Genomic DNA, 24,754 nt, shown 5'->3' on the forward strand with positions numbered 1-24,754 from the left:
AGAAAGGTCTAGATGTCAATGTCCGCTTCTGAGTGGGGTCGGGCAAGGTCTGGGGCTCATCTACGTTTTTCTCCCCTGGCTCTATTTGACACGAGCCCTTCATGGTCTGGCCTTCACTCAAGCCCTTCACAGGCCAGCCTTCGAACCTCTGTCAGTCGCTGCTCATGTTGAATGAGACGACTACCGCTTCGTGACATGACGTGAAGCGTTGTGATGCAATAATTGCACATGCAATGCTTGGATGTATGAGATGAATGTATGAATGAATGTATGAATGCATGCATGAGAATGGATGAATGAATGCTCAAGTATTGGAAAAGAAAAGTGGGGGTCAGTAAAGTTACCTCGATGGCTTGAGTGATGGGCTTGGGGAGCTCTTACCAGATATGTTCGTGTGGGGTCCGGGTCCATCGTTCGTGATGGAGCCAGCGTAACCTGCATGGGGCATCCCACTTCTCCATACCCATCTCTTGGCAGCGGCCCGAGTCATCCAACTGACTTGGACAACCCGCTAGCCTTTCCTTGATGGAGATTCTGTTGGTGGGTCCCTCCAAATCCTTCTAGGGAAGGCAGAGGCTAAAGCTCGGGGTGCGGGGACAAAAACTCTTATCACGCTGGTGAGCAGAAATGTCGTAGCCCCTAGGGCATAGGTTTCTAGTGGTCCAACCAGTTTTACTCAGAGTTTGTTTCCGCACACCTTGCCTCTAGGTTTTCGCACGAGAAAGGGGTCGGGCACCGAGAATGTCTACCGAATAGACGCTCTTGCTAGCCTCCGAGTGAGACCTGACCCCTTATCGTTGCTAGGGTCAGGGGCTCGACAGTGAAATTAATGTGCGTAAGGTAAGGGTGACCCATCTCTTAGTAGTGGCCTGAATTGTTCGATCGACTTGGGTGACTCGCTAGCATAGGACTTACCTCGATGGCACGAGTGACGGGTTTAGGGAGCTCTTACCGGATATGTTCGAGCGGAATCTGAGTTCGCCGTTCATGATGGGGTCAACATAACCCGCGTGGGGCATCCTGCTGCTCCCTACCCGTCCCTTGGCGGCGCCTAAGTTGTCTAGTCAACTTTTATTGCCCCACTAGGATAGGACTTACCTGTGGAGATAGAGGATGAGAACATCCCGTGCAAGAATTTAGTTAGGCAGATAAGCCAGGCGGTGAACTTGTAATAAATGGACAAGCTCCTAAATTTCGTTATAGTCAAACAACTTTTTAGCCCTTCTCCCATTTTTGTATAAAAAGGTTAGTGTATTTCGACCCTTTCTGAAATTAAGGCCGTAAAGCTCGTGGTGCGGGTGAACAAATTCTGATCACGCTGGTGAGCAAAGACGCCGTAGCCGCCGAGGCGTAAGTTTCTCATAGGCTGACTAGTTTTACTCAGAGTTTGTTTCCGTATCCCTAGCTTCTAGGTCTCAATGTGAGAGGGGGTTGGGTGCGAAGAATGTTCACCAGGCAGATAGACTGTTAAACACGTATCGACTCTTTTCGTGGCTAGGGCCAAAAAGCCCAGGGTGTGGAGAAAAACTCTGATCATGCTGGTGAGCAAATACACCATAGCCACCGAGGCATAGGTTTCTCGCAGTCCAACCAGGTTTACTCAGCGTTTGTTTCCACAAACTTCGCTTCTGGGTCTTAATCATGAGAAAGGGTTGTGCGTAGAGACTGTCTACCAGATAGATATGCTCTTATTAGCCCCCGAGTGAGGCCCGACCCCTCATCGTTGCTGGGGTCAGGTGTCACTAAAGGTCAGAGAGTTTGATAGCGAAACTAATAAGAGAAAGTGTGTGTTTATTAAGGGTAAAAGGGACATAGCTGCTCGATGTTCTAGGCATTGATGAAGGCTCCATCGTCGATGGTCTTGAGCTTATAGGTGCCCAGTCGGAGCACCTCCTCGATGACGTACAGTCCCTCCCATGGCGAATAGAGCTTGTGTCGGTCCTTGCTGCTCTAGATGAGGCAGAGGACTAGGTCTCCAACATTGAAGGCCCGACCCCGCACTCGACGGCTGTGGTACCGGTGTAACGCTTGCTGGTACTTGGCTGAGCAGAGGAGGGCAACGTCGCGCGCTTCATCCAGCTGGTCCATGACATCCTAGAGGGATGCCTTGGCTCCCTATTCATTGTACGCCCTAACCCTTGGCGCTCCATAGTCGAGGTCGGTTAGGAGGATAGCCTTGGAACCTTAGACCATGAAGAATGGTGTGTAGTCGGTAGCCCGGCTAGGGTTCGTCTTCAGGCTCCAGAGCACCGCGGGAAGCTCTACGACCTATCGTCCACCAAACTTGTTCAACCGGTTGAAGATCCTAGGTTTGAGGCCCTATAGGACCATGCCGTTTGCGCGCTTGACCTACCCGTTCGTGTGGGGGTGCCCTACGGCAGCCCAATCGACGTGGATGTGATATTCATCGTAGAATTAGAGGAACTTCTTCTCGGTGAACTACATGCTGTTGTCCATGATAATGGAGTTTGGTACTCCAAAGTGATGGATGATATCAAGGAAGAACAGTACGGCTTGCTCAGACTTGATCACAGAGATCGGTCAGGCCTCTATCCACTTTATAAACTTGTCTACGGTGACAAGCAAGTGGGTATAGCCCCTGGGCACTCTTTGGAGAGGTCCGACCAGATCAAGCCCCCAGACCACGAATGACCACGTGATGGGGATCGTCTAGAGTGCTTGGGCCGGTAGGTGGGTCTGCCGAGAGTAGTGCTAACACCCTTCGTAGGTGTGCACAATCTGTTCGGTGTTGGCTACTACGGTTGGCCAGTAGAAGCCTTGATGAAATGCGTTTACGACCAGGGTTCTAGGCATGGCATGGTGACCACAGATCCCACTATGGATATCGCTCAGCAACCGCTTCCCTTGTTTGATGGAAATGCAGTGCTACAGCATCCCGGTGTGGCTTTGCTTGTAGAGTTTGCCCTCAATAAGGACAAAAGACTTGGCGCGATGCGCGAGCTGCCGAGCCTCCATCGTGTCCGTCGGCAACACCTCGTGGAGAAGGTAGATGAGGTAAGGCATCCTCTAGTCAGCCAGAGGGTTGGGCCCTATCACCGGATCCTCGTCAAGCTCCATGACCTCGAGGTTGGATGGAGCCGATGGCTGGTTAGCCTCTGAGCCCAAGGTAGGCGGTCCATCACTGGCTTGTTCTGGCTCCTTGTAGTGGACCGAGGGTTTGTGCAGATCGCTGGTGAATACACCTGTCGGCACCGGCTCTCGACCGGACGCTGCCTTCATTATCGCATTGCTGCCTCATTGAGATGCCTCGGGATGTGATTGAGCTCGAGGCCATCGAACTTGTCCTCCAGCTAGCGGATTTCTTGGTAGTATGCAGCCATCTTGGCATCGTGGTAGCTTGACTCCTTCATGGCTTGGTCGATGACCAACTAGGAGTCACCCCGGACGTTGAGGAGTCAGATACCCAACTCGATGGCGATGCACAGGCCGTTGATGAGCGCCTCATATTTGGCCACATTGTTGGAGGAGGGGAAATGGATGCGAACCATGTACCTCATGCATACCCCAAGGGGCGAAACAAAGACCAGCCCTGCGTCGGCACCTTTCTTCATCAGCGATCCGTTGAAGTACATCATCCAGTATTCCTGGTCGACGACTGTTGGCGGCATTTGGACCTTAGTCTATTCTACAATGAAATCAACCAGCACTTGGGACTTTATGGACATCCAGGAGGCATACAAGATGCCTTGTCCCATTAGCTCGAGTACCCACTTCGTGATTCTTCCTATGGCATCCTGGTTTTGGACGACCTCACCAAGGGGGAAGGACGTCACGACCATCACCGGATGTGACTCAAAGTAGTGGCGCAGCTTCCTCTTGGCGATGAGGATGGCATACAGGAGCTTCTGGATTTGAGGGTAGCGGGTCCTGGAATCGAACAAGACCTCGCTAATGAAGTACATGGGGCACTATACTTTGAGGGCGTGTCCCTCTTCTTCTCGCTCCACCACTAGGGTGGCGCTAACCACTTGTGTGGTGGCTGCAATGTAGAGTAGAAGTGGTTCTCTATTGGTTAGAGGAACTAGGATCGGAGCCTCCTGGGCCTCGGGCGTCCATTTGAAATGGTCGGCCTTCTTCAAAAGCTGATAGAGGGGGAGACCTCGTTCGCCGAGGCGCAAGATGAAGCGGCTGAGCGCGATGAGACACCCTATGACTTGTTGTACCCCCTTCATGTTTTGAATCAGGCCCATCCTTGTGATGGCTAAGATCTTCTCTGGGTTGGCCTTGATGCCACGCTCGGAGATGATGAAACCAAGCAACATACCCCTCGGGACCCCAAAAACACACTTCTCGGGGTTGAGCTTAATGCTGTTGGCTTGGAGTTTTGCGAAGGTCTGCTCAAGGTCGGCTATGACCTGGTTAGCCCATTTGGACTTGACCACGATGTCATCCATGTCGGCCTCAATAGTTCGCTCGATGAGGTCTCCGAAACACTTGAGCATACAATGCTGGTACGTAGCCCCTGTGTTCTTTAGACCGAACGACATTGTCATGTAGCAGAATGATCCGAATGGGGTGATGAAAGATGTCGTGAGCTGGTCAGAATCTTTCATCGTGATTTGATGGTACCCGAAGTACGCATCAAGGAAGCAAAGGGTTTCGCACCCTAAGGTAGATTCGACTACTTGGTCTATGCGTGGTAAAGGAAATGGATCCTTTGGACATGCTTTGTTGAGACCCATATAGTCAACACACATTCTCCATTTCTCGCTCTTCTTTCATACAAGAATGGGATTGGCTAACCACTCTGGGTGGTATACTTCCCTGATGAACCCTGCTGCCAATAGCTTCGCGATCTTCTCGTCGATGGACCTGCGTTTCCCCTCATCGAAGCGACGCAAGCGCTATTTCACCAGCTTGGAACCTAGCCTGATCTTTAAGGCATGCTCGGCGACTTCTCTCGAAATGCCTAACATGTTTGAGGGTTTCCATATGAAGATGTCTTTGTTGGCGTGGAGGAAGCTGACGCGCGCGCTTTCCTATTTAGAGGAAAGCATGGTGCCAATGTGCACTGCTTTGCCTTTGGAGCTGCTAGGGTCTTTGAGGACCTCCTTGGCACCCTCCACTGGCTCGAAAGACCTGACCGACCACTTGGGGTCGGGTGCTTCCTCGGTGACCTCCTTCCCAATAGCCGCAAGCTCTTTGGAGGCGACAATTGCCATGGCGTGATCGTAGCACTCGACCTCGCATTCATAGGCGCGCTGGAAAGAGGTGCCAATGGTGATGACCCCGCATGGTCCTAGCATCTTTAACTTTAGATAGATGTAGTTGGGGATGGCCATGAACTTCATGTAGCATGGACGTCCTAGGATGGCATGGTAGGTTCCATGGAACCCGACCACCTTGAAGGTGAGGGTCTCCATCCTATAATTGGATGGATCCCCAAAGGTGATGGGCAGATCGATCTTCCCAAGTGGCATGGCCTGCTTTCCAGGTATGATGCCATGGAAAGGCGCTTTGGTCAGTCGGACACGTGATCGGTCGATGCCCATGGCGTCAAGCGTTTCGGCGTACATGATGTTGAGGTCACTGCCTCCATCCATCAGTACCTTGGTGAGTCGCTTCGTGCCGATGATTGGGTCGACCACGAGCGCATATCTCTGTGGTTGTGGGACGCTTTTTGGGTGGTCGGTCTGATCAAAGGTTATGGTGGACTCCGACCACCGGAGGAAGACAGGTGCGGCCGGTTCGGCTGTATAGACCTCACAGCGCGTGAGCTTCTTGCGGCACTTGGAGTCATAGGCCACTGACCCTCTAAAGATCATGAGGCAGTCATCCATCATTGGAAAGCCGCCATCCCTCCCCTCGATGTCATCCACGGTTGGCTCAGGGTCCTTCCTATGCCCTTCCTTGTTGAAGCCTCTAGACAAGAACCACTTCATGAGGCCACAGTCCTTGTATAGATGCTTGACGGGCAAGGAATGATTCAGGCATGGCCCTTCGAGCAGCTTCTCGAAGTGGTCTAGGGTACCCTCCATGGGCTTCTGCCCCCCCTTGCGGATGCCGGCGGCCATGAGCGAGCCCTCATGCCGCTGCTTGGCGTCCTCGTCCCGTTCGCCTTGCCTTTGAGGTGGTCGAAAATCGCTCCAACCGCCTCCTCGCCCGAGGCATGGCTGGTGGCAATGTTGAGAAGCTCCTTGGTGGTTCGTGGGCCCTTACATCCTAGCTTGTGAACTAGGGACTCGCAGGTGGTCCTAGACAGGAAAGCTCCTATATGTAGGTGTCGATGACGTTAGGCAGCTCGTTGCACTGCTGGGAGAAGCATTGGATGTACCCACAAAGGGTTTCTCCAGCCTTCTATCGGCAGTTTTTGAGATCCCATGGGTTCCTAGGTCACTTGTACGTGCCTTGGAAGTTCCCCACGAAGATCTCTTTCAGGTCCGCCCAACTTTGGATTCTATTAGGCGAAAGATGTTCCAACCATGTTCGTGTCGAATTGGCTAGGAACAATGGAAGGTAGCGGATGATGAAGTCATCATTATCCGCTCCACTGGCTTGCCAAGCAAGACGATAATCCCCAAGCCATAGTCTGGGGTTCATTTCCCTAGAGTATTTCGGGATGTTAGTTGGTAGTCGGTACCATGGCAGGAAGGCAGTGTTGAGGATGTGTCGGCCGAAGGCCTAAGGTCCCAGCAGGCCAGGGCTTGGGCTTTAGTCCTCACCGCTGTAGTAGTAGCTGCCACGATGAGGGTGGTAGCCACGGCTAACCCCTCTCCCTCATCGCCATGGGTACGCCTACGGGAGTCGAGGGTGTCACGCGTGTCATGGTTGCGGCCGAGACGCTCATGCACTAGGACTGTGGTGCGTAGCCTGTTGCCTTGTGGCGCCTGGTGGACAGATGTATCCTTATTGGGTCGCTCTGAGGGCATGGGCTGGCTCACGTCGAGCTCACATCATTGATACAACAAGCTTTTGGCTTGCTGCGCCGCCGCACGCTCGAGTAGCATGCGAATCTCGCGATGGGCCCGATGATCCTTAGGCATTGCGAGCCTTAGAAGCCCACAGAGCAAGGCCACCACAGCAGCGATGTTTTGGCTTGCCTAGGCATAGTGTGGGAGGGCTTCATCATCCTCGATGATCCTTCGGTTCACATCGCGGGCCATGGCGCGTGCGCGCCCACCGTGTCCATGCCGCTCGATCTCTTGATCGAGCTTCGCGCATTCCTACTCGAGCTGGAGTCGTGCTTCCTCAAGCTCTTGGTGTCGTACCTTTAGCTGCTCCATCCACAAGCGGGGTAGAGGCCCTGTATCTCCCTCGACCTCATCGTCGAGGTTGTTTACCAGGGTAGCCTCCTCCTCGTGGATGCTTTTGACATGTCCCTCAGGGGTACCTACCATAAAATATTTATGAGAGGGGTGATGGGTCCCCCTGCTGCAGTTAGAGCTGGAGGGCGACTCCGATTCTCCTGCGAGGAGGTCATGGAAAGACTTCACAACATATTCGGTCATCCCTATGAACTCGTCGTTCGCAGGGGATAGAGGCGTGCGTTGCGCCACAAGGTGGCCAACGGTCTCTGTGGTGTTGTGGAGACCGGATGGGAGCGCTGTCGGGGTGCTCTAGATGAGGTATGCCAGAGAGAGTGGCTCTCCTCTAGCAAGCTACGTGATGAGGACATCACTCCTTCGGATGTACCCGCTAATCCTCCAACCGTCATGCAAGGTCCAATGACCCGGGCTCGAATGCGTCAACTCAATTTAGAGGTGAGCTCGTTCTTAAGCGATCTTTTTTATACTTTTGAGAATAGACTACTACCTAATGATGTCATCTTACTTAGGAACATTGGAGAGGGTCATGAAGGACTTAGATGACATGGTGGAGGCGAAGATGACCAGCAAGGACGTCCAACAGGAACTGGAGGCCCGGTCCAACACGATTTCGAGTCTGCCTCGGTCTCTAGGACCAGTCTGCCTTAAACTGGTCACCCAGGACGCATCCGGACTCCGTTTTTGATGATCCACATATGGATGGAAAGATAATTTGATAAGGAAGCCAATACAAGTGGTTTCACATCAAAATATATTCGGAATCAACAGGAATCGTCGAAATAAGTTAGCATCCAGAATCTGCCAGGGTGCTGCGACACCGTCTTTTGGTCCGTTGGACCATGTATCGAGTTTGGGTCCATTAGGGGCGCATCTAGGGGTCTTGCATGACCCTAGAGTCTTCATAAATAGCCACCACCCCTCCATTAGGGTTTGGGTTTTACTTAGATTATTCTGTCAAGAACAGTTTCGTCGTTCATCGGTTTGTGAGACCCCAACTTCGTGAGATTATTCATTCATCTGCAATTTGGTTGTGTTCTTTCTTGTTCTTGCTTGTGTTCTTTGTTGCGTAGACAGAAATTAGCTTTCTTGGTGAGGTCAACCTGGTCTGAGACTCGGTTGATAACCAGAGGAGCTGTGGTGCTAAGATTGCAGGGTTCGATCTGAAGCCGGATCGGTGTGTCATTCTCCGCCACAACGATAGTTACCACCACCTGACGGAAGATCAAGATCCCCTTTCCCATTAAGTGGTAATCAGAGCTAAGGTATACCGCCAGGTTCATATTTAGTCCCTAGTTTGAGTGTTTCGCATTCGTCCCATAGTCCAGTGCCATACTCGTTTTTCTTGTCCTAGAACCTTCCGCGCCACAGCCTTTGCATATTTCAGTTTCAGAGTCCGTCGTGTTGAGTTTGTGTCCTAGTCAAGGTCTTGTTGCTGGTTAGGTCGTGTTAGAGTCTAGTTCGTGTGTTTCCCCCCATCGTTTCCATCAAATCTTTGCTGTTGTGACCAATTTTGCGCACATTGTTCCCATTTTATCCTCTAATTCAGAGCCAATTTTTAAAACAGGTCTAGTTTCGCATACGGACTCCGATTTCAACATTCCATATATCAAAATCAATCAAAAAATTTTTTGGATCCGTCCATCCCTGACTTTGGTAGGGTTCAAAATTTTTAGATTGGTCAAAAAGTGGTCACAAGATCCTCTTTTCGTGGTCACAAGGTTTTTGTCGATTTTGAGCAAGTTTTCTGAAAATTCCATAGGCCACGTCTTACTCTTGTTTGAGCTCATATTTTTTGTGGTTACTTCTTTTGTGCTCCTAAGTAATGGAAAAATATAAAAAAATAAAACAAAAAAATCAAAATTTCCCAAAAAACAACGACAACCCACAAAATAGAAAAAAGAGGGGCAAAAGAGAAACAATATCTAGAGGAGCATATAGAGAAGACCAAAGTGAGCTGTGTTTGTGTGTGTTGTCTGGTTCTTTGTTTGTGTTGCTATTTTCATCCACCATACTTGTTTTTCACACACCTGTCTTCTTGCTATCCACCATATTTTTGTCACACACCTGGTACTTGGAAAATTTTAGACCAGCAACGAGAACAAGTACTTTGGACTATAATTCAGCATTACTTTCTGTTACTGACTTGTGTGCCACATATACATATTGCTCTTTGTTTGCCTTCCAAGCTCCACAAATTCTTCAGATCAGTACAGAAAAAGGACTTTGCAATCTCGGTACCACTGCCTCACAGGTATTACGAACCAGCCGCCGGTTGTACCGCCCACTGCTTGCGTTGGTAAGAACTTTGTAAGAGCTTGGTAAGACGCTTCCACTTGCTATGAAAAGTGACACCACTGCAACCACGTAGTCATTTGGTAGGGATAACTTTCACCGTTTGTTCCTGTTTTTGTGTTTACAATGGCAGGAGGTGATCAGACTGGAGATAACAATTCTAAGGGTTTCAACGAGTGTGTCAGCCAAGAGCAACTACAAGCTGTTGTAGAGGATGCCCAAAAAAGGATGAATGAGGCCATCAGGAAGGCCATTACTGACGCGGTCATTGAACTCAACATTGGCAACAACATGGAGAGATTGGACAAACGAATTTCCACGCTAACCGACAAGGTTACTGAGTTGGAAACATTGGTGGCGGTCAACAACAATGACGTCTCTGGTAGCAACACCGATGGTCTCTTGCCAGAAGACATGGTGCATGATGCCGTTGGAAACATAGATCGAGCAGCCTTCCGATAAGCAAGATTACGATGACGTCTTTGCCGCAACACGACAGGTATGGGTGGTGTCCACCACCATCAAGGTAATAATCACCGTGTACCCAATGATCCTTATGCTAAGATTAAGTTCACAATACCATTTTTTTTGGGTCATTATGATGCTGAGGGATATCTTGATTGGGAGATGACCGTAGAACAAAAGTTTAGTGCCCACCTTGTGCCTGAGCATCATAGAGTTCGACAAGCTACTAGTGAGTTTAAGGATTTTGCCATTATTTGGTGGAATGGGCTAGCTGCACAGGATGCTTTACCTGGTATGTGGGAAGAACTTAAGGTAGCTATGCGTGATCGCTTTGTTCCTCCTTCTTATCATAGAGATTTGCGTAAGAAATTGATGCGATTAGAACAAGGACATAAATCTGTATAGGATTACTATGGTGAGCTCCAAAAGGGATTGATGCGTTGTAGTGTGTGGAGGGGAACGAAGATGCCATTTGTCATTTTTATTCGGGTTTGAGGCGTGAGATTCAGGATATTGTTGATTATAAAGAATTTAACACTGTCAACCAGTTGTTTCAGTTTGCTATGCTTGCAGAAAAGGAATTGCAGGGGCATGAACAGCAGGGCAAGAGCAAGGTCAGCACCAGCACATACACGCCACGCTCGGCACCATCTTCGGGGCTAACCAAGCCAACCACTTTTCGGGCGCCTCCACCAGCAAGCAAGCGACCAGCAGCCTCTGGAGTTTTTGCTACACCTAAGGCACCTCCCGCGCGACCTTTAGATTCAGGTAAAAATTCTTTGCAGGTGCCTACCAAGAGTTCCTCATCCGTTGCATCGACATGACGCACTTCGGGTATTCAGTGCCACTGCTGCCATGGCATTGGCCATGTGCAGAAGGACTGCCCAAGTCAGCGGGCATATATTGCTATAGAAGATGGTTACATCAGCACCTCTAACATTGAGGATGAAGAAGACCAAGATGTAGATGAGGAAGACAGCGAAGTCCTTGGTGACGAGGCCACGACGTCCTATAGGAGCATCATTGTACAGCAGGTGCTCAGCTCACAAGTCCAGTAACCTAACAAGCTACAACGCCATAACTTATTCCAGATTTTCTTCGTCATCAGCGACCATCGAGCACGTGTCATTATTGATGGAGGTAGCTGCAACAATTTGGTGAGTTCTGATTTGGTCAAGAAGCTTAGCTTGACCACACGCCCACACCCACGTCCATATCATATTCAATGGCTAAATGATTCTGGTAAAGCAAAGGTAACACAAACTTGCAGAGTTTCATTTTCCATTGGTTCTTATGCTGATTCTATTGATTGTGATGTGGTACCTATGCAAGCTTGTTCACTCTTATTGGGTCGTCCTTGGGAACATGATAATGATGCTACACACCATGGTAGAAGTAATAAATACACTTTTGTGCATAAATGAAAGAAAATTACTTTGGTACCTTTGACCCCTGCTCAAATTGTACAAGCTAATAGAGAATGCACAGCTAGTTTCAATGATGTTCAATCTAAAAATCAGCAAGTTGCTAATTCTATTTTCCCACCTAAAAAGGATAAGTCTACATCTATTTCTAAGGCTAAGGGGATTAAATCGAAGGGTGGTGTTATGCTTACAACAAAATGTGACTTTGCTGAAATTTCTGATGATGATATTTGCTATGCTTTGGTATGCAAACGAGCTATGTTTTCACTTGATGATATTGTTAGTTCGGTACCTCCTGCTGTCACTAACCTTTTGCAGGAGTATGAGGACATTTTTCCAACTGAGATACCCCCGGGGCTGCCACCTATGAGAGGGATAGAGCATCAAATCGATTTGATTCCGGGAGCAACCTTGCCCAATCGAGCTGCCTATCGAACCAATCCTGAGGAGACTAAGGAAATTCAGCGGCAAGTCCAAGATCTTTTGGACCGCGGGTATGTATGTGAAAGCCTTAGTCCTTGTGTTGTTCCTATACTTTTGGTTCCTAAGAAAGATGGAACTTGGCGTATGTGTGTTGATTGTAGAGCCATCAATAATATTACTATTCAGTATCGTCATCCTATTCCTAGGCTAGACGACATGCTTGATGAGTTGTGTGGTTCTATAATTTTCACTAAGATTGACTTGAGAAGTGGCTACCACCAGATTAGAATGAAACTTGGAGATGAATGGAAAACTGCGTTTAAAACCAAATTCAGGTTGTATGAGTGGTTAGTTATGCCTTTTGGTTTGACAAATGCACCTAGCACTTTCATGCGCTTAATGAATGAGGTTTTAAGAGTTTTTATTGGTCATTTTGTGGTAGTTTACTTTGATGATATATTGATTTATAGCAAGTCTTTTGATGAATATATGGATCACTTACGTGCTGTTTTTAATGCTTTACGTGATGCACGTTTATTTGGTAACCTTGAGAAGTGCATCTTTTGTACGGATCGAGTTTCTTTTCTTGGCTATGTTGTAACTCCACAGGGAATTGAGGTGGACGAGATGAAAATTGAAGCCATAAAGAGCTGGACGGTTCCCCAAACCGTCACACAGGTGAGGAGTTTTCTTGGTCTTGCAGGATTCTACCGCCGCTTTGTCAAAGATTTCAGCACCATTGCTACCCCATTGCATGAGTTGACGAAGAAAGGAGTGGTGTTGCATTGGGGAAAGGCACATGAGGAGTCCTTTAACACTTTGAAGGACAAGCTTACACACGCACCATTGCTGCAACTTCCAAACTTTGGTAAGACTTTTGAGCTAGAATGTGATGCTAGTGGAGTTGGCATTGGAGGTGTTTTGATGCAAGATGGTAAACCCATTGCTTACTTTAGTGAAAAATTTCATGGCCCTATTCTTAATTATTCCACGTATGATAAGGAATTGTATGCACTTGTTCATTCTTTAGAGACGTGGCATCATTATTTGTGGCCTAAAGAATTTGTTATTCATTCTGATCATGAATCATTTAAGTATCTTCGCTCTCAAAATAATCTGAATCGTAGGCATGCTAAATGGGTTGAATTTATTGAATCTTTTCCTTATATTATCAAACACAAGAAAGGGAAGGATAATGTGATCGCTGATGCTTTGTCTAGAAGATATACATTGTTGTCCCAACTTGATTGTCGGATTTTTGGTCTTCAATCAATTAAAGAACAATATGCGCTTGATCCTGATTTTAAGGATGTGTTGCTTAATTGTAGAGAGGGACGTACATGGAATAAGTTTATGATCAATGATGGGTTTTTGTTTAGAGCTAACCGCCTATGCATTCCAGTTGGTTCCGTTCGTCTTTTATTGTTGCAGGAGGCACATGGAGGCGGATTGATGAGACATTTTGGTGCCAAGAAGACGGAGGAGGTGCTGTCCACACACTTCTTTTGGCCAAGGATGAGGCGAGATGTAGAGCGGTACATGGCTCGATGTGCCACATGTTAAAAAGCTAAGTCATGGTTGAACCCACATGGTTTGTATATGCCTCTTCCTGTTCCTTCTACTCCTTGGGCAGATATATCTATGGATTTTGTGTTGGGATTGCCAAGGACTAAGAGGGGGAGGGATATTATTTTTGTGGTGGTTGATCGTTTTTCTAAGATGGCACATTTTATTCCTTGTCATAAGAGTGACGATGCTGTTCATATTGCTGACCTTTTCTTTCAAGAAATCGTTCGCTTGCATGGTATGCCTTCTACTATTGTTTCAGATCGCGATGCAAAATTCTTGAGTCATTTTTGGCGCACGTTGTGGAATAATTTGGGGACCAAGCTGCTGTTTTCTACAACATGTCATCCCCAAACTGATGGGCAAACTGAGGTTGTGAATCGAACATTGTCCACCATATTGAGAGCCATTTTGAAGCGCAATTTGAAGATGTGGGAAGAGTGTTTGCCGCATGTGGAGTTTGCATATAACAGGGCGGAACATTCCACCACCAAGGTAAGTCCTTTTCAGGTAGTGTATGGTTTTAACCCCCATGCTCCTATTGATCTTTTGCCTTTGCCTACCACTGAGAGAATACATAGTGATGCTAGAGAGCGTGCTGATTTTATTCATAAGTTGCACGAAACAACTAAAGCAAATATTCAAAGAATGAATGAAAAGTATAGAATTGCTGGTAGTAAAGGTAGAAAAGAGATTAAACTTGAATCGGGTGATTTGGTTTGGTTATATTTGAGAAAAGATAGATTTTCCTGAGCTGCGTAAGTCTAAATTAATGCCAAGAGCAGTTGGTCCTTATAAGATAATTGAGAAAATAAATGATAATGCCTACAAACTTGAGTTGCCACCCGAGTTCGGGGTTAGTCCCACCTTTAACATTGCAGATTTGAAACCTTATTTGGGAGAAGAAGATGAGCTTGAGTCGAGGACAACTCCATTTCAAGAGGGGGAGGATGATGAGGACATCACTCCTTCAGATGTATCCGCTGATCCTCCAACCGTCATGCAAGGTCCAATGACCCGGGCTCGAATGCGTCAACTCAATTTAGAGGTGAGCTCGTTCTTAAGCGATCCTATTTATACTTTTGAGAATAGACTACTACCTAATGATGTTATCTTGCTTAGGAACATTGGATAGGGTCATGAAGGACTTAGAGGACATGGTGGAGGCGAAGATGACCAGCAAGGACGTCCAACAGGAACCGGAGGCCCGGTCCAACACAATTTTGAGTCTGCGTGGGCCTCTAGGACCAGTCTGCTTTAAACTAGTCACCCAAGACGCATACGGACATTGTTGTTTATGATCCACATATGGATGGAAAGCTAATTTGATAAGGAAGCCAATCCAAGTGGTTTCACATCAAAAGCTATTCGGAATCAACGGGAATCGTCAAAACAAGTCAGCGTCCTGAATCTGCCAGGGTGCTGCGACACCGTCTTTTGGTCCGTTGGACCAAGTATCGAGTTTGGGCCCATTAGGGGCGCGTCCAGGGGTCTTGCACAACCCTAGAGTCTTCATAAACAGCCACTGCCCCTCCATTAGGGTTTGGGTTTTGCTTAGATTATTCTGTCAAGAACAGTTTTGCCGTTCATCGGTTTGTGAGACCCCAACTTCGTGAGATTAATCATTCATCTACAATTTGGTTGTGTTCTTTCTTGTTTTTGCTTGTGTTCTTCATTGCGTAGGAAAGGATTAGCCTTCTTGGCAAGGTCAACTTGGTCCGAGACTCAGTTGATAACCAGAGGAGCTATGGTGCTAATATTGCAGGGTTCGATCTTTCAATCTAAAGCCGGTTCGGTGTGTCATTCTCCGCCACAACGATAGTTACCACCACCTGATGGAAGATCGGGATCCTCTTTCCCATTACTATGCCATGACATTGGTGAACGAAAAGGTGAGGTGGCGCAGGTCCTCCTAGGATGGTTGGGGTCCTAGGAAGGTGCCAAGCTGGCGCTCTAACCTCCCATAGTCAAAGCCGAGAAGCCAGTTGCTCCCGGGGGCGTGGGCCTCCGGTGCGTGCAGCCATAGCTCCTCTAGCGCCTCGGCGATCGTGCCGAGGCCGGTGGAGTAGAGAGGTTGGACGGTGGTGGGAGCCTATGCCAACTCTCCTTCTGTCGTGACGATGAAGTCTAGGTCCCCGAAGCGCACGTGCGTGCTCGAGACCCAGCTAAGGTTGTGACTAGCCATCTGAGTCCTAGTGTGGATGTCGAGATGCGCAAAAGGCTCCTACCTAGCGCGCCAACTGTCGGTGTTTTGAGTTGCCACTGACCCAGATGGTGTGCTAAGAGGACATGAGGTTTATACTGGTTCGGGTAGAATGTCCCTACATCCAGTTCGTTGCTGTCGCTCGTGTTACTAGCACTGAAAGTTCGTAGTAGGGGTTATAAACGGTCGAGAGAGGGACATGTCCCAAGTCTCTGGTGAAGGGAGCGAGCGGGCGCTGAGGGCTCAATCGCTTCTCGGCTGTGTGCTTGTGTGTTCTGGTCGGTTTAGGGTTCGATGGATTTGAGTCCCAATTGATGATATGTGTTGCGATGTGATCGAGTCGAGTCTTTTTTATGGGACACCTTGTTTTCCCTTTTATAGGCCAAGGGAAAGCACGGGTTATAGTGGAGGGAAAAGAGGAGGATGAGAAGGAGAAGAAGTCCCCTAGGATCGCCGGGTCCTTCTTTTCCTTCACATGGGTCCTATCGACCCTGTAGACGTCAACAGGGATAGCTCCATGTCATGGCCCTATCCATCATGGGTGCCATGCGTAGGCATTGTCTCCCTGTCGTGGCGCTCCACTCCATCTTGGTGGACGTTGTGGTGAACTAACATGCCTATCAGTGTTTGTACGAGGGTTAGGCAGAACATCACCGGTACGCCTGACGCTGTTCCTAATGTGAATCCCCAAGTATTGTCCATCATGGCCATAGGTTATATCAGGGCGTGTCGGTCACCTCCCTAGTGTTAGAGCTTTGACCTAGGCCCATTTGCTTGGACCTGGAGTGGTTGGCGACAGTATGGGTCTTCGTCGGGCGTGACGGATCCCCCAACCTCAGGGTCGGTCGAGGCAGAGCCCGCAATCAGAGGTCGAGCGAGGCAGAGCTAGCCCTTAGAGGTTGGGTGAGGCAGAGCCCACGACCTCAGTGTCGGATGAGGCGAAGCTAGCCCTCAGAGGTCGGGCGAGGTAGAGCCCACCCCTAGAGGTCAGGTGAGGTGGAGCCCGCGGCCATGGTGTCGGGTGAGGCGGAGCCAACCCTCAGAGGTCAGGCGAGGCAAAGCCCGCCCTTAGAGGCTAGGCAAGGCAGAGCATGCAGCCTTGGTGTTAGGCGAGGTGGAGCCCACCCCTAGAGGTTAGGCGAGGCAGAGCCCGCGGCCTTGGTGTCGGGCAAGGAGGAGCCAGCCCTTAGAGGTCAGGCGAGGTGGAGCCCACGGCCTCGGTGTTGGGTGAGGCAGAGCCTGCCCTCAGAGGTCAGGAAAGGTGGAGCCAGCCCTCAGAGGTCGAGCGAGGCGAAGCCCATGGCCTCGGTATTGGGAGAGGCGGAGCCTGCTGTAAGGAAAATGGACCCTAGGCCTATTTACTTTGGATTTTGGTGTCTGATGACCAACACAACCAAATTGGACTAATGAATTTGCAAGTGATTGATGTGTAGTCCAATAGGGTGCAAGACATGACTTGGACGAAGGCGATGTGATGATCTGATGATCAACACCATAAGCAAGACCCTAGAAGCATAAGAGAAGACCCAAGATATCAAGCATAGTCCAAGCACAAAGATAGGAACCAAGCCGGACGCAAGATTGAAAAGAAACAAGCTCACAGTGGTGACCGAACGTAGCTCTCACAGCGACCGGACACTCTAATCAAGAGGCTCGACAATAGTAGGCGTAAGCAGCAGCAACCAGACGCTGAGGACTGAAAGGGACTAGACACACCGATGGAACTATTCATCATCCCGGCAACAGACTCAGCACCGACCGGACGCTGGCGGCAAATCGACTAGACGTAGGACTGCAGCGTCCGATCGAGTATAGAGAGGTTCTAGAGCGGTGAAGTTGCGACCGAACACATCCGGTGGCATGTGACCAGACACCATCAGCGTCCGATCACTTGATCGTGGCTCTAATGGTTAGGACGACCGGACACGTTCGGTCAGGACGAAACCAGCGTCCGGCCAGTAGCAGAAAAGCAGGATTTCATCCCCAACGGCTACTTTCTCAGTGGAGCTTATAAATAGACCCCCAACCATCCATTTGAAGCGTGTGGAGATGAGGAAACATACCAAGGGTGTTGACACACCATTTTAGTGATCTCCACTTGCATAGTGCTTAGTGATTGATTAGGTGATTAGCATAGGTGCTTTGCAAAGTGCTTAGGTTGATTAGACCACCGCTTATGCGCTTGCTCTTAGTTTAGGCCTAGTGTTTAGTGAGGTTTGCATATCTCTTACCACTCAGTGCTTGCACGCACCATTGTTGTACATTGGAGAGGCTTGTAGTCTTGCGAGATCACACCAACCATGTTTGTGGTGTGGCCACCATCGTGTACCGAAGGGAACAAGGCCCGTGACGGTTTGACTAGAAGCTTGATAGTGAAGACAGCGGGGAGCGGTCCAGGAGAGGCTTGCCGGAAGGCACACCGGAGACCCACTTGCGCGTGAGGAAGGTCCAGGGTTATCCACGGAGTTAACCGACCGGGAGCTTGGCCCTTGTGAGGGATTTCTTGTAAGGGGCTCCAACGAGGACTAGAGGGAAGCTTGCACGCTTCTCGATACCTTAGTAAAAATATTGGAGTCATCAACGGGAGTTTGCATATGTCTACCTTGCTCTTTAGCTTCCACATTTACATTGTTTGTATTACTCCTTTTGCAGTAGAGATAACAACACACCTAGCAAAACCGTAGTTGCGCATTAAGATAGTTTATCTTTTGCATAGGTTCTGCTAAGGTTAGAAAAAGAGGCCATAGATTAGAGTTAGATTTTTAAGTTGCCTAATTCACCCCCCCTCTTAGGCGTCACGGTCCCCTACAAGTGGTATCAGAGCCAGGTTGGCTCAATTTGGACCTTTGGCTTCACCGTTGTTGAGCCGACGCTATTTAGAGTGGTTGGGATGAATACTTCTAGGCATCCGCACTTTGATGGCACTAACTTCCACTACTATAAAGCTAGAATGGCTTGTCACCTTGAAGCGGTAGATTTGGGTGTTTGGAGAGTCACTCATGACGGGATGAAACCCATTAAGAATCCTGATAAACCCACAAAGAGTGAAAAAAAGAAATTCATTTCAATGCTAGAGCTAAAAATTGCTTGTTTGAATCTTTTAGCATTGATGTGTTTATCCAAGTGTTCACTTTAAATACAACACATGAAATTTGGTTAAAACTCCAATAGCTCCATGACGTCACAACTAATGTCCGTGAGCAAAAACATTGTCTAGCTAAACAATATTATGATTCCTTTAAAATGAATGATGATGAGCTTATTCATGATATATACTCTCATTTGAATCTAATTGTCAATGAGCTCCATTCAATAGGATTAACAAAGCTAGATGATGCGAACATCATGAGAAAGATCATCTTCATGCTACCACAAAAGAAATATGCAAGCATCATCACCATCCTTCACAACATGGAGGACTTGAGCACCATTACTCCGGCCATAGTCATTGGTAAGATTGTGGCATTTGAAATGTCATGCAAGATGGGTCAAGAAGAAGCCTCTTCATCAAGCAAAGGCAAAGCTCTCGCATGTAGTGAGAAAAAGAAGATGAAGGGCAAGCAAGTTGAGACAAGTTCAAGCTCAAGCTCCTCAAGTGATGAAGAAGAAGAAGATGATGATGATGATCAATCTTCCTCCTCTACCTCCGACCTTAATGAAGAATCAATCAAACTTATCAACAAAGTGGAGAGGATGATCCAAAGGCTCAATGTCAAGGGTGTACCCATCCAAATTCAAGATTTCATTTTCACCAATCAAAGAAATGAGCAAAGGAAGAAAGGATGCTATGGATGCGATGAGTTGGGGCACTTTGTGGAAGTTTGTCCAAACAAGCCCACACCCAAAACAAAGAAGAAGACGTGTAAGGACAAAGCCCTCACATCAATAAGGTCATGGGATGATTCTTCAAGTGAAGAAGAAGACCATCACAAGAGGCGAGGGCACAAGCACTCATCATCAAGCACCTCACGTGTGTGCCTTATGGCATGAGGTAACAAAAAGTCTATCCCTAGTGATAGTGACAATAATAGTGATAGTGATGATGAGCTACCTTCTTATGATGAAATTATGCAAGAAAATCTTAACTTTGTTAAAGTTTGCACTAGTCAACAAAAGAAGCTTAAAAAAATGAAAAGAAAAACTAGATAGCTCACAACAAGCTTATGCTACTTTGCTTGAACAATATGAAACTTTTGCCAATCTTAATATGGAGCTATCTACTAAAATTGAGCAATTTGAGACTAGTGCAAACACAAATAATTGCACAATCAATGATGAGCAACTTGTAAAGAAAAATAAAAAATTAAAGAAAAAGTTAGCTAGCTCACAAGATGGTTATAAAAGTTTGCTTGCTAAAATAGAAACTATGTGTAAACATTGTGATGAGCTAACTAATAAAGTTGCTAATCTTGAAGCCGTTGGTACTACCCCCACCGAGGCATCTAAAAAGAAAGGTTCAATTTTTGACATGCCTAAAAAGGATGCTTCTACTTCTTGCAATGATTTATGTTTAGACTCAGCCTTGTGCAACCAAGTTTGTGTTGAGAAAGTTTTTGTAGATACATACACACAAGAGGTTGTAATGGAGAATGAGCAACTCAAGCAAGAAGTGGCTCGCCTCATCAAGGACTTGACTCAAGTGAAAGGCAAGACAGAGCAAGCCCAACTTCATCAAGATAACACCATCAAGGGAGTGAAGAAGCTTGATGAAGGACAAATCGTGGTTTGCTACGTATGCCACAAGGAAGGCCACAAGTCCTATGAGTGCAAGGTGAAGAATGGGGGATGAGCAAAGAAGAAAGAGAAAAAGCAAACAAGCAAGTTCTCCAACACCTACACCAACAAGGTGGACAAGAAGGCCTCCACACCATACTTGTTAAAAAAGAAGAAAAATAATAAGCTGGTGGCCATCAAGGTGAACAAGCAAGCCAGCAATGGGGCCAAATGCATTTGGGTGCCAAAGGAGATCATTTCCAACATGAAGAGCACCAAGAAGGTTTGGATCCTAAAAGGGAAGTGAGAAGTCCAAAGGACTTTGAGGAATTTGGAGACTTAGCAAAGTATGGGTGCATTTCATGGGATGCATCATTATGGACAATGTCAATTGCTAAGTGAGTTAGTGAATACTATGGACCCAAATTCGCCTTTCCATGTTAGGTAACTAGATTTAAATGTCCTACAAGTGGTATCTTTAAGCATCTAGTTACTTTTCATGCCTAGGTTTGCATTTGTAAGCTTATATCTTTTGCCATGCATACACTAGGTATATCTTATGCTAGGCTTGCTCGGTTTCATTCTTAACTCTTGGAGCAAACCTACATGGTTTAAATTGTTTAGGAGCACGATACATAGCTTGTTTACAATTATTCATCTAATATGTGCCAAAGTCTAAATTGTAGATAATTTCTCCCGAATATCACCTTCGAAAATGATTCTCACATTCATGTGATGTCATCCTTCAAGTGGTATTTTTTATTCTAAAATCAATGTGCATGTCTCCTGTAAGTATTTCATACTTGTGTGTGCACAAATTTAGGGGAAGGTTACTCTATAAGTTGGATGCCTTGAGACTAACACCTTTTACAAGCTTATCATGCGTGTAGTAGTCTCATTGCAAGGAAAATGGAGTCCCCAGAGTTAAGCACCATACTTCAAACATCCACCGCCTATTGCAAGTGGTAGAAATCAAATTGGTTTCACATGTGGTATTTCTAAACCGATATCATCATGTTGATTTCACTTTGGTATTTATATGTTTTCTCCATGCATTATATAGATTAAATTCCCTTAAGTAATAATTTGTCAATTATGCATGTGATTTGCCTTCCACCATATGTATGCATATATTTAGGAGGAGCTTAATCTATGTAATGTGAGAGTCAAATTTTGTGACCTATTCCACTTCACATACAAAGGATCACAAAGTTTGACCCTCTCTTGTGCTACTAATTTCTTCCTTTTTGGTGTTTGATTCCAAAGGGGGAGAATTTAGAGGACCAAAAGCAAACATTAATTTGTAGGACCAAAAGCAAGATCATAATAATTTACAAGTGGTAATGGTCTGAGAAAGGGAGGATAGTGGATTATGGATTAATCTATGTAATGGGGAGAATTTGTAGGACCAAAAAGCTAGGCTTAAATCCATAATACCACATGGGGACATTTGCAAGGGCAAGATAAGTTTTCAAAGATGTTTACATGTGGTACCCTTTAGCTTTATAATTGGTATCTTCAATTGGGATCTTTTAGTCTTACTAGTGGTATCTTTTTAGTATCATATAACCTTGCCCTTTACACTGCATCCTAGCAAGTCAATAGTTTTTAAATTCCAAAAAAAATATTATTTGCTTGTTTTGGTCGGGTTATCATCAATCACCAAAAAGGGGGAGATTGTAAGGAAAATGGGCCCTAGGCCCATTTACTTTGGATTTTGGTGTTTGATGACCAACACAACCAAATTCAACTAATGAATTTGCAAGTAATTGTTTTGTAGTCTAATATGGTGCAAGACGTGACTTGGACGAAGGCGACATGATGATCCGATGATCAACACCATAAGCAAGACTCTAGAAGCACAAGAGAAGACTTAAGATATCAAGCATAGTCCAAGCACGAAGATAGGAGCCAAGCCGGACGCAAGATTGCGAAAAAATGAGCTCACAGTGGTGATCGGACATAGCTCTTACAGTAACCGGACGCACCGATCAAGAGGCTCGACAATAGTAGGCATCAGCAGCAGCGACCAGACGCTAAGGACTGAAAGTGACCGAATGCACCAATGGCACTGTTCATCATCCCGACAACAGACTCAACACTGATCGGACGTTGGCGGCAAATCGACCGAACGCAAGGCTGCAGCGTCCGATCGAGTACAGAGAGGTTCTAGAGCGGTGAAGTTGCGACCGGACGCAACCGGTGGCATGTGACTAGACGCCATCAGCGTCTGATCAGTTGATCGTGGCTCTAACGGTCAAGACGACCGGACGCGTCCGGTCAGGACGAAAGCAACGTTCGGTCAGTAGCAGAAAAGCCGAATTTCGTCCCCAACGACTACTTTCTCAGTGAGGCTTATAAATAGACCCCCAACCGAGCATTTGAAGCATGTGGAGCTGAGGAAACATACCAAGGGTGTTGACACACCATTTTAGTGATCTCCACTTTCATAGCGCTTAGTGATTCATCAGGTGATTAGCATAGGTGCTTTGCGAAGTGCTTAGGTTGATTAGACCACCGCTTATGCGCTTGCTCTAGGTTTAGGCCTAGTGTTTAGTGAGGTTTGCATACCTCTTACCACTCGGTGCTTGCGCGCACCATTGTTGTACATCGGAGGGGCTTGTAGTCTTGTGAGATCACACCAACTGCATTTGTGGTGTGGCCGCCACCGTGTACCGAAGGGAACAAGGCCCGCGGTGGTTTAGCTGGAATCTTGATAGTGAAGACAGCGGGGAGCGGTCCGGGAGAGGCTTGCCGGAAGGCACACCGGAGACCCACTTGCACGTGGGGGAGGCCCGGGGCTATCCATAGAGTTACCCGACCAGGAGCTTGGCCCTTGCGAGGGATTCCTTGCGAGGGGCTCCAACGAGGACTAGGAGAAAGCTTGCGCGCTTCTCGATACCTCGATAAAAATACCAGAGTTGTCGATGGGAGTTTGCATATCTCTACCTTGCCCTTTAGCTTCCGCATTTACATTGTTTGTATTACTCCTTTTGCGGTAGAGATAGCAACATACCTAGCAAAACCGTAGTTGCACATTAAGATAGTTTATCTTTTGCATAGGTTTTGCTAACGTTAGAAAAAGAGGCCATAGATTATAGTTAGATTTTAAGTTGCCTAATTCACCCTCCCTCTTAGGCGTCATGGTCCCCTACACCCACCCCCTAAGGTTGGGCAAGGAGGAGCCCTCCCCTAGAGGCCGGGCAAGGTGGAGCCCACCCTCAGAGGTCGGGTGAGGCAGAGCCTGCGGCCTCGGTGTTGGGTGAGGCGGAGCCCGCCCCTAGAGGTCGGGCGAGGCGGAGCCTATGGCCTCAATGTCGGGTGAGGTGGAGCCAGCCCTCAGAGGTTGAGTGAGGCAGAGCCTAGGACCTCGGTGTTGGGCAAGGTGGAGCCCGCCCCTAGAGGTCGGGCGAGGCAGAGCTTGCACACTTGGGGGTCTATTGAAGATGTAGTCGTGCTCTTGACTGCTCGGATGAATCAATGTTGATGGTTATTAGCTCATCCTCTTTGGGTACCCTAGTATTGGTCCCCAATAGTAATAGTGTGTCTAGGCCACGACGCGTGTCGTAGACGGATGTGGTAGGCTGGTCCTTGCCTCAGAGCGGTCGGACCTAGACCCCGATGACGCTCTGGAGCATGGTGCCAAGCAGGTCGGTGTCGCGTCGGGAATCAGTATAGTAAACTTTGAACATCAGTGAACAAACTTTGAACATCAGTATAGTTCACTTTCAACATCAGTACAATTAACTTTGAACATCGCATCTCTTCCCCACCTTGTCTACCTTCGGTGCCCAGTGCATGCACCCGATTACTGTCACTAGCATTGTGAGGTTGACGGTGACGCATGATGCCCACTAAGAAGCTAGAAAGGAGGCCTTCAAGCCCCAGGCAGGCCTTGAACTTGAGCGCCATGCCGATCGGCAGTGCCACCATGTAGAAGCCACCCATGACAGCGTACATGCCCTAGCAGTGGCCACACTGTGCCCTGCACGATGCCTCCGCACATGTTGAGCAGGAAGTTGACCACCTCCAGCAGTGCCATCACCTTCATGGCCCGCCCCATGCCAGCCTCGTGCCCCGTAGAGCCCCACTGGCTACATCCATCGGAATAGCACCCGCACGATGAGGTCACGCCCACCAAAGCAGTGTTGCGCTGCCCCGCTGTTGCCTGTGTCGTGCTATGCCATCACCGTGCTACGCCCGTGTTGTGCCTACATCTCTCACTCACTCTCCCTGCCTACTCTCTTTGTCCATCGCTTCCATAGAGAGCAGCAGCCGCTGGTGGCCAAACCTTACTATGACACAACTAAAAAGTTACAATGGGATTATAGAAAACTTTATAGGACTCAAAGTAAAACTTCTAATTAACAGCGGCCACAACG

Source organism: Miscanthus floridulus, chromosome 11, assembly GCF_019320115.1.
Source record: "Miscanthus floridulus cultivar M001 chromosome 11, ASM1932011v1, whole genome shotgun sequence".
NCBI classification, from domain to species: domain Eukaryota; kingdom Viridiplantae; phylum Streptophyta; class Magnoliopsida; order Poales; family Poaceae; genus Miscanthus; species Miscanthus floridulus.